This window comes from Nicotiana tabacum, chromosome 6, assembly GCF_000715075.1.
Source record: "Nicotiana tabacum cultivar K326 chromosome 6, ASM71507v2, whole genome shotgun sequence".
Taxonomy (NCBI): domain Eukaryota; kingdom Viridiplantae; phylum Streptophyta; class Magnoliopsida; order Solanales; family Solanaceae; genus Nicotiana; species Nicotiana tabacum.
The window spans coordinates 207,524,057-207,534,144 of NC_134085.1; positions in this window are offsets into that span (position 1 = coordinate 207,524,057).

Here is a 10,088-nt window from a genome sequence, read left to right on the forward strand (position 1 = left end):
GAGAAGCAGCAGCGGGCGACGGGGTGGAGCTGGGTTTCGACGAAGGCTTTCCGGCGACGTGACGACGACAAAGAAGGCGAAGACGAAGAATATGAAGATGGGGCAGCTATGGGAGCTGCTTCGCATCGTCCATGGCCGAGTTTCGAGGGTGGTCGTTTGCTTCGTATGTTTGATGTGTGTGTGCTGTGTATGTGTGTGTGCTGTGTATGTGTGTGTGCTGTGTATGTGTGTGTGTGAGTGTGACGGGGTGATGGGGAAGGGCTGGAGGGGGTGGTCGTTGGGCGAGGGGAAGGGCAGCCATGGGAGAGGACTTGGAGGTTTGAAGAAGAAGAAGGTAAGAGAGGGGGCGGATGGGATTTTTCAACAGTGAAATTTTTTAGGGTTTTGTTTTTGAAATGAAAGATAGGAAAATAGGGGTGTTGGGTCTTTGGGGTTATGGACTGGGTCGACCCGGTTTGAAATGAACCGGGTCGTAGGGAAATGTTGGGTATATTTGGGCCTGTGGTTCAAAATTGAAGAAGAGGCCTAATTCCGATTTTCTTTGTTTTTTTTCTTTTACTTCCTAGTTTATAAAACTAAAATTCTAAATTAAATTATAAACTAAAATATCTTATCAAAAATACTAATTAATTCCAAATAACTATTAACGCACATTTAAATAGCAATTAACGATAAAATCGCACAATTTAGACGTTAAATGCTAAAAATGCAACGTACATTATTTTTTTATGATTTTCTCATTTTTGTAAAACAAACTTAAATAAATACTAAATGAAAATGCGACATATTTTATATTTTTATTAATTTAAACAAATAAACATGCACAGGCAAAAATACAAATAATTATACAAAAATACCACAAAAATACAAACATTGCACACAAAGGAAAATTGTTTTATTTTGAATTTTTGGGAGTGATTCTCATATAGGACGAAAATCACGTGCTCACAGCTGCCCCTCTTAGTCCGAAAACACGATGGGTTTTCGTGCAAAGATAAAGTGAGCGGATACGAGCGATTTTTGCCCGTTCGAGTACTTCGTGTGAAGCATTTTTTGAAAGATTTGGCCGAACCTTTGCTTCGGAGGTTTCCTACATATCCTGGGCTAAACAGTAATCAGGTCAATATAGTTCGGCAAGTTTTGGTAGCTGGGACTACCATGAGACTGCAATGTTACTGCTATTGTATGCTACTTTTACTGTTTGCTGACCTCCTTATTACACCATGCTTAAAAGAAAAATCAAGAAGTTATGCTAGACTACGGATTACAAGATCTCATCTATCTTCCATTTGTTCCTGATGCCTTGCTTTCTTGTCGGCTTGTGTTTCTTCCGGTGCTTTTCTTCTGAGAACTGACGGGGATGACACCGGCCTTTTGCTTTTCTGAATACCAGTTTTCATCATTTTGTTCGGTCCGCTGGGGATATGGCTTCCTTCATTAATCTTTTCGGTGGTTCCTCTGGGGATACGGCTTTCTTCATCAGATTTGTTATGCTGGGCATAATTTAATGTTTACCAGCCGCTTCTTTCAAGATGCGTCTTTTCTTCCTTTTGACTCATGCGCTTGAATTTGTGCTGGGACCTCTTGTTGCAACCTTCTACTTTCTGGTGCTGGGGATTTTTATTGTTTCCTGCTGGGGATTCTTGTTGTAACCTTTTGCCTTCTGGTGGGTTACTGATTTCAAGATCTGCAGTATAAGACTGAAAAGTATTCCTCTCATTATACAGGTGGGCACCTGAATGCAAAAATATGAAATGTATTCCCTCGTTATACTGGTGGGCGACCTAGGACATGAAATGAAAAATAGAAATGTATGCCCGCATTATACTAGTGGGCGACCTAGAAAATGAAAGAACAGAAATGTATGCCCGCATTATACTGGTGGGCGACCTAGAACATGAAATGAAAACAGAAACGTATGCCCGCATTATACTGGTGGGCGGCCTAGAACATGAAATGAAAACAGAAACGTATGCCCGCATTATACTGGTGGGCGACCTAGAACATGAAATGAAAACAGAAAAGTATGCCCGCATTATACTGGTGGGCGACCTAGAACATGAAATGAAAACAGGAAAGTATGCCCGCATTATACTGGTGGGCGACCTAGAAATGAAAAAACAGAAATGTATGCCCGCATTATACTGGTGGGCGGCCTAGAAATGAAAAACAGAAATGTATTCCCGCATTATACTGGTGGGCGCCTAGGACATGAAATGAAAAAATAGAAATGTATTCCCTTGTTATACAGGTGGGCACCTAATGATAAAGACATGAAATGTATTCCCTTGTTATACAGGTGGGCTCCTAATGGTAAAGACATGAAATGTATTCCCTTGTTATACAGGTGGGCGCCTAATGGTAAAGACATGAAATTTATTCCCGTGTTATACAGGTGGGCGCCTAATGGTAAAGACATGGAATTTATTTCCTCGATTCTCCGAGAAAATTTTCACTTATGGCAGAAAATTTTCTGCCCCAGTTCTGGCGATCTTTCTTATGGCGTGTCTTTCGGCCATCATCACCACTTTATTTTCCTATTCAAATCAAAGAAAATTTAGTTAGTTTTTTTTTAAAATATGGCGAGTGGTCATGTCACTCCTGATGGGGATGATTGTTCCCTTCCCCTTATTCATGTTTGGCATTCCCGAAACTTGCTGGTGATGATGTTATTCGCTGGGGATAACATTCTACTGGGGATTGGTTTTCCATTTATCCCTTCCTCGTTCTGTATCTCAAAACTTGCTGGGGGTTATTTTGTTGAAGATGGATTTTCCTTTCTTCCTTTCCCACTCTGTGTTGTCCGACCACCTCGGAACTTGGTCGATATTCGGTCGGAGTCCTGCTGGGGATCCTCTTGGAACTTGACCCACAATTTCCTCAACATGTTTTTCCGGTTCTTCCCCGTACTTTCCTTGCCATTTTAGACCAATATTATTCGGCCTGGCAACCAACGTCTTTTGTCTTATTGCCTTGTCTCTGGCCTGCCCTCTTCACATTTTACGTTGTACCATTTTGGCAACTGGTAGTAAGCTCTGAAATACCTTTCTCAAAAATAAATTTCTGGAAAAAGTCTTTTAAACAAAGAAATGAAAAGATAGAAAAAGATAAAATCTTTCTGAGCAAATGATGGGGAAAAGAAAAGAAATGAACTTATCTGGGTGGTATAACCGATTCCAACGATCATGTTGTGCATTCCGGATTAATCAACCCAGTCTATTTGTGTCGATCAATCTTTCTGATGTCTTCACTTGCTGGGGATAAATAGGTGCCCTCCTCTTTGCAAAATGCGGATCCTTTCCGCCAATCTATCTTGCCGTCTCATAGTGCCCTTCGCGGGGTTTTCACTAATAAGACTCTCTCATTTCTCTCAGTTCCCGTCGCCTTATGGTGCCTGTGAAGGTTTTCACCGATAAGACTCTCTCATTTTTCTTCTCTCAGCTTACGTCATCTTATGGCGCCTGTGAAGGTTTTCACCGATAAGACTCTCTCATTTTGCTTCTCTCAGCTTACGTCGCCTTATGGTGCCTGTGAAGGTTTTCACCGATAAGACTCTCTCATTTCACTTCTCTTAGCTGGGGATTGGAGTGTTGCCGGTAAGATCCTCTCTACTGGGAATTCTTATGGCTATCAATTCTTTCAGCTCATGATCCTCATTCAGTCGGGGACCGGCGTGTTATTCTCGGCTTTCATTTGCCTGTCTTAGCACCCCTCGGATACTGATCTGGAGGTCTTTTTTGGACATCAATATGGGTTTTAGAAGAAAAGGATATAAAATTCAAAATAACTTTGATGGGTAAAACATTACAACTCTTGGAATCAAACTCTTTTTTTTCTTCAAAATTTAAAAACATAACTTCTGCCCCAGTTTTCTTGCTTGGGGATTTTTTTTTTGTTACATTATGACCAAGTCGTGAGGCGCCTACGTATCTTCTTTGAGGAATCAGGTCGAACGTAGTTCACTCGATTCCTTAGTTTTTCTTGCGACCTTCCTCTTTTTTTATTAGTATTATTATTATTTTCTCTTTTTTCATTTTTTCTTTTTCATTAATGATTCCAAGAGAGGGGTATAAAAGGATAAGTAAGGCTCAAAGGGGTAAAGCAAAGGTTAAAAGTGTTTGGATAGAAGAAAGAATTGCCTCCGTCATTTCATTATCCGATAAGCACCAAGTACAAATAAAATAAACAACAAAAAAAATTACACATAATATCTTTTGACTGCATCAGAATTGATAGCCATGTCGATGCATCTTCCTTCGACATCTGTCAACGTAAAGCGCCGTTGGATAATACTCTGGTCACAGTATACGGCCCTTGCCAATTCGGGGCGAACTTGCTTTTTGCCTCGATCTGATGTGGGAGGATCCGTTTCAATACTTGCTGCCCTACTTCAAATTTCCTAGGGCGCACCTTCTTATTGTATGCTCTTGCCATTCTCTTCTGATATAACTGGCCATGGCATACTGCTGCCAATCTTTTTTCATCAATTAAACTTAACTACTCTAGTCGGGCTTTGACCCATTCATCATCATCAATCCCGGCCTCAGCGACAATCCGAAGGATGGAATCTCAACTTCTGCTGGTATCACTGCTTCAGTTCCGTATACCAACGAATAAGGAGTTGCACCTACTGATGTACGAACAGTAGTGTGATAACCCAACAATGCAAACAGTAACTTTTCATGCCACTGTCTGGACCCTTCTACCATCTTCCTTAAAATCTTTTTTATGTTTTTGTTGGCTGCCTCAACTGCACCATTCGCCTTGGGACGATACGGGGTGGAATTACGATGTGTAATCTTGAACTGTTGACATACTTCTTTCATTAAATTGCTGTTAAGATTAGCACCATTGTCCGTGATGATCACTTTAGGGATCCCAAATCTGCAGATGATATGGGAATGAACAAAATCCACCACCGCCTTTTTGGTCACTGACTTGAAAGTCTTGGCCTCCACCCATTTGGTGAAATAATCGATGGTTACCAGAATGAACCTGTTACCGTTTGAAGCTGCCGGCTCAATGGGTCCAATGACATCCATTCCCCACGCAACAAATGGTCATGGCGCTGACATTGTATGCAATTCTGTCGGCGGAGAATGAATCAAATCTCCGTGTATCTGACACTGATGACATTTTCGCACGAAACTGATACAATCATGCTCCATGGTGAGCCAATAATACCCTGCTCGAAGGATCTTCTTTGCTAATACATATCCGCTCATATGGGCCCCACAGACTCCAGCATGTACCTTTGTCATCACTGTCGTGGCTTGACTAGTATCTATACATCTCAGCAATCCCAAATCTGGGGTTCTTTTGTACAGCACTCCTCCACTGAGGAAGAATCCTTTTGACAGTCACCGAATGGCTCTTTTTTGATCTCCGGTGGCCTGCTCCGGGTATATCCCCATCCTGAGGTATTCCTTGACGTCATAAAACCATAGCTCGCCATCCACTTCTTCCTCTATCATGTTGCAATAAGCATGTTGATCACAAACCTGAATATGCAACGGGTCAACATGGATCTTGTTTGGATGGTGCAACATCGATGCTAAAGTGGCCAAGGCATCGACAACCTCATTGTGAACTCTCGGGATGTGTCTGAACTCCACTGATCGAAATCGCTTGCTCAGATCGTGCAAACATTGTCGATATGGTATAAGCTTTAAATCCCGAGTTTCCCATTCACCCTGGATATGATGTACCAGAAGGTCCGAGTCTCCCAAGACCAAGACATCCTGGACATCCATGTATGCAGCTAAACGTAAGCCCAGAATACATGCCTCATATTCAGCCATGTTGTTGGTACAATAGAAACGTAGCTGAGCTGTAACAGGATAGTGATGTCCTGTTTCCGAAATAAGTACTGCTCCTATTCCAACTCCTTTTGCATTCGCAGCCCCATCGAAGAAAAGCTTCCACCCTGGTTCCTCAGTCAGTTCTAACTCCTCTATATGCATCACTTCTTCATCTGGAAAATACGTCCTCAAAGGCTCGTATTCTTCATCAATAGGATTCTCAGCAAAGTGATCGGCCAATGCTTGGGCTTTCATGGCCGTCCTCGTCACATAGACAATGTCGAACTCTGTGAGTAATATCTGCCATTTTGCCAATCTTCCTGTGGGCATTTGCTTCTGGAAAATATATTTCAATGGATCTAGGCGTGAAATAAGGTAAGTAGTATGTGACGACAGGTAATGCTTAAAATTCTGTGCTACCCAAGTTAGAGCACAACATGTCTTCTCAAGTTGAGTGTATTTATTCTCATAGACTGTAAACTTCTTACTAAGATAATAGATGGCTTGCTCTTTTCTTCCTGTGATGTCGTGTTGCCCCAATACGCAGCCAAACAAATTCTCCAAGACCGTTAGATAAAGGATTAATGGTCTCCCCGACTCAGGTGGAACCAATACAGGTGGATTTGATAAATATCCTTTGATCTGGTCAAATGCCTCCTGACATTCTGCCGTCCATCCTATCGCGACATCTTTCTTCAGTAACCGAAAAATGGGTTCACAGGTTGCTGTGAGTTGGCAATAAATCTGCTGATGTAGTTCAACCTTCCCAACGGACTCATTACTTCTGTCTTATTCTTCGGTGGTGGCAAATCTTGGATAGATTTGATCTTTGACGGGTCCAGTTCAATACCTCGCCGACTGACGATGAATCCCAACATCTTTCCAGATGGAACACCAAAGGCACATTTAGCCGGGTTAAGCTTAATATCATACCTTCTAAGTCTTTGAAAGAACTTCCTTAGGTCTGCTACATGGTCTTCCTGATGCTTAGACTTTATGATCACATCGTCCATGTACACCCTGATTTCTTTATGGATCATGTCATGAAACACAGTAGTCATTGCTCTCATGTACGTAGCCCCAGCATTCTTCAAACCAAATGGCATCACCCGCTAACAATAAGCTCCCCACGGTGTAATGAAGGCTGTCTTTTCCGCATCTTCCTCATCCATCAAAATCTGATGATACCCAGCATAGCAATCTACAAAAGATCCGATCTCACGTCCGGCACAATTGTCAATCAAGATATGGATGTTGGGTAAAGGAAAGTTGTCCTTTGGGCTTTCCCTGTTCAGATTACGGTAATCGACACACACCCTGATCTTCCCATCTTTCTTTGGCACCGGCACCACATTAGCCAACCAATCAGGATATTGAGTGACACGAATAACCTTTGCTTGCAGCTGCTTGGTTACTTCTTCTTTAATCTTCACACTCATATCCGTTTTGAACTTCCTCAATTTCTGCTTGACGGGAGGGCATGCCGGGTCAGTGGGCAATTTATGAACCACTAAATCTGTGCTTAACCCCGGCATGTCATCATATGACCAGGCAAAAATATCTTTGAACTCAATAAGTGTTTTGATCAATTCCTCCCTGATATTTGGTGCAATGTGGATGCTTATTTTAGTTTCTCTGATATTGTCGGCATCCCCTAAATTGATGGCTTCTGTGTCATTTAAGTTGGGCTTGGCTTTTTCTTCAAACTGACTTAACTCCCTGTTTATCTCCTCGAAGGCTTCATCCTCATCATATTCTGATTCATTATCATAATCGACCTCTTGTATAGTTAGTTCAGAATCAGATTGATCTTTTAGACTAGGTTGAAGATCCGTTGTGCATGCCATGTCATTAGAACCAGTATGAAAAGAACTGTTCAGAAAAAGAAACGAAGGAAACAAAATTAAAAATAACATATAAAATAAGGAATAAAGAAGAAACATTTTCGTTTTATTAAATTATGGGATAACAAGGTTTCACACTTTGTTGAGCAGTAATAAAAATAAAAAGAAATCTGGATTACAACCTTGGAATAATCCAGAAACAAAAAGGAAAATCAGAGCCAACTACCAGGTCTCCCTCCGAGTAGGAAGATGAGTAGCTGTCCAATTGTTGACATTGGCCCTAGGCCCCACAAACTATATGTCTGCCTTACTGGAACCCTCTCCAGCTTCTATTGTGTTGACATCTACGAACATTCTTTCTAAGCCCTCATCCAAATCTCCATCTGGCCCAATCAATGGTCCACGAATTTTCGGGACTGACGACCTTGTGACACCTGCTCTAACAAAAGATCTAGAGAGACGCGGAACTGGCTTGGGAAGAACCCAAACTTTCTTCTTCATTTTCCGAGCTCGCTTTATATCTGCTGCAGTTGGTTTGAACCCCAATCCGAAAGTCTCTAAATTCTTGGGCAAAGAGACAGGTTGAACAATTCCCTGGAGCTCAGTCCCCAGACCTTTTCCTAACACGAACCCATTACTTAGCATCTCCGAAACTATCATGACGGTTGCGGAAGCTATCCTGGGGTGTGGAATGCTTTTACCCTCGGGAATCTTGTTTGCTGATACTGCATCAAAAATCTGGTAAACCCAGGGACCTTTGTCATCGTTGGTTTCTATGAATGGCACAATGGCACCTCCCATGGTGCACGCAGTGTCTTCCCCATGCAACACGACATCTTGTCTGTCCCATTCAAACTTGACCATTTGATGCAATGTGGATGGCATTGCTTTGGCCGCGTGGATCCACGGTCATCCCAACAAAAGGTTATAAGATACCGCGACATCCAATACCTGGAACTCCATAGTAAAATCGACCGGGCCGATGGTCAACTCGAGTATAATATCCCCCACGGTATCTGTTCCACTTCCGTCAAACCCTCGGACGCAAACGCTGTTCTTGTGGATTCTATCATGGTCAATATTCAATTGGTTCAGTGTGGATAACAGACAAATATTGGAACTTGAACCGTTATCCACCAACGCCCGAGTAACTGCCGAATGTTCACATTTGACAGTCAAGTAGAGAGCTTTATTATGTTCCGTGCCCTCCACTGGCAAATCGTCATCAGAGAACGTTACCCTGTTTACCTCAAAAATTTTGTTGGCAATCGTTTCAAGGTGGTTCACTGAAATTTCATTGGGCACATGAGCTTCATTTAGTATCTTCATCAGGGCCCGGCGATGCTCGTCCGAATGGATCAATAGTGATAACAACGAGATCTGGGCCGGTGTTTTCTTCAATTGTTCAACAACGGAGTAATCCTGCACTTTCATCTTTTTCAGGAATTCCTCCGCCTCTTCTTCTGACACGGGTTTCTTTGTTACTGCTGGGTTGGACCTTCTCAACTCCACGGGAGTAAAACACCGTCCCGATCGAGTCAGTCCCTGCGCCTCACAACTATCCTCCTCCACTTGCTTTCCCTTGTACATTACCACTGCCTTTTCATACTTCCAAGGCACCGCCTTGCTATCAATCACTGGCAATTGGACTACCGGCTTTATGATGACCGGTTCCCTGTAGACCCCTTTCACAACAACTACGGGTGCAGATGATGCTCCCGATACTACCAACTTGGCTGGCTCTGGTTTCTTTGTAGCGGTGGATGGATTCTTCCCTAATATCACCACTGGCTTGACATCTTCCCCCTTCAACTGTACCCCTACTTCCCCACCGGTCAATTTTTCTTTCGGAGTGGCACGGATCATCATCACTGTCTGTGAGAGTTTCTTTGGCTCCCCTCCTTCTTGGACAAGCTCGATCATGTGGGCTTCGTGGTGCTTTGACAATGGGTTCTGGTTAATATTGGGTGCCTCCGGTGCCTGTAACTCGATCTTGTTGGTATCAATAAGATCTTGTATCGCATTTTTCAGCCTCCAACATTTCTCGGTATCATGTCTAGGAGCTCCTGAACAATATTCACATCTTACCGAGTGATCCATATTTTGGGGTAAGGGATTTGGCAACCTAAGCTCAACAGGATTTAATAATCTCAAATGCCTTAATTTGTGGAACAAAGCAGTATAAGTTTCTCCCAACTCAGTAAAGGTTCTTTGCCTCTGCAGTCTTTCATTTCTGGAAGCCGGATTCCCCCTGAAACCTATCCCTGGAGGGTTCCTGTAGGCTTTTGGCGGTGGATAGGTGTTTTGTGGTGGTGGGTAGGTATTATGTGGAGGTAGGTATGTATTGTGGGGAGCTGGCGCGCGCCATTGTGGGCGAGCCGGAGGTTGAGTATATGTCTGGGCTTGATGGACGGGGAAATGTTGTTCTTGTGGTGGGTAGTAG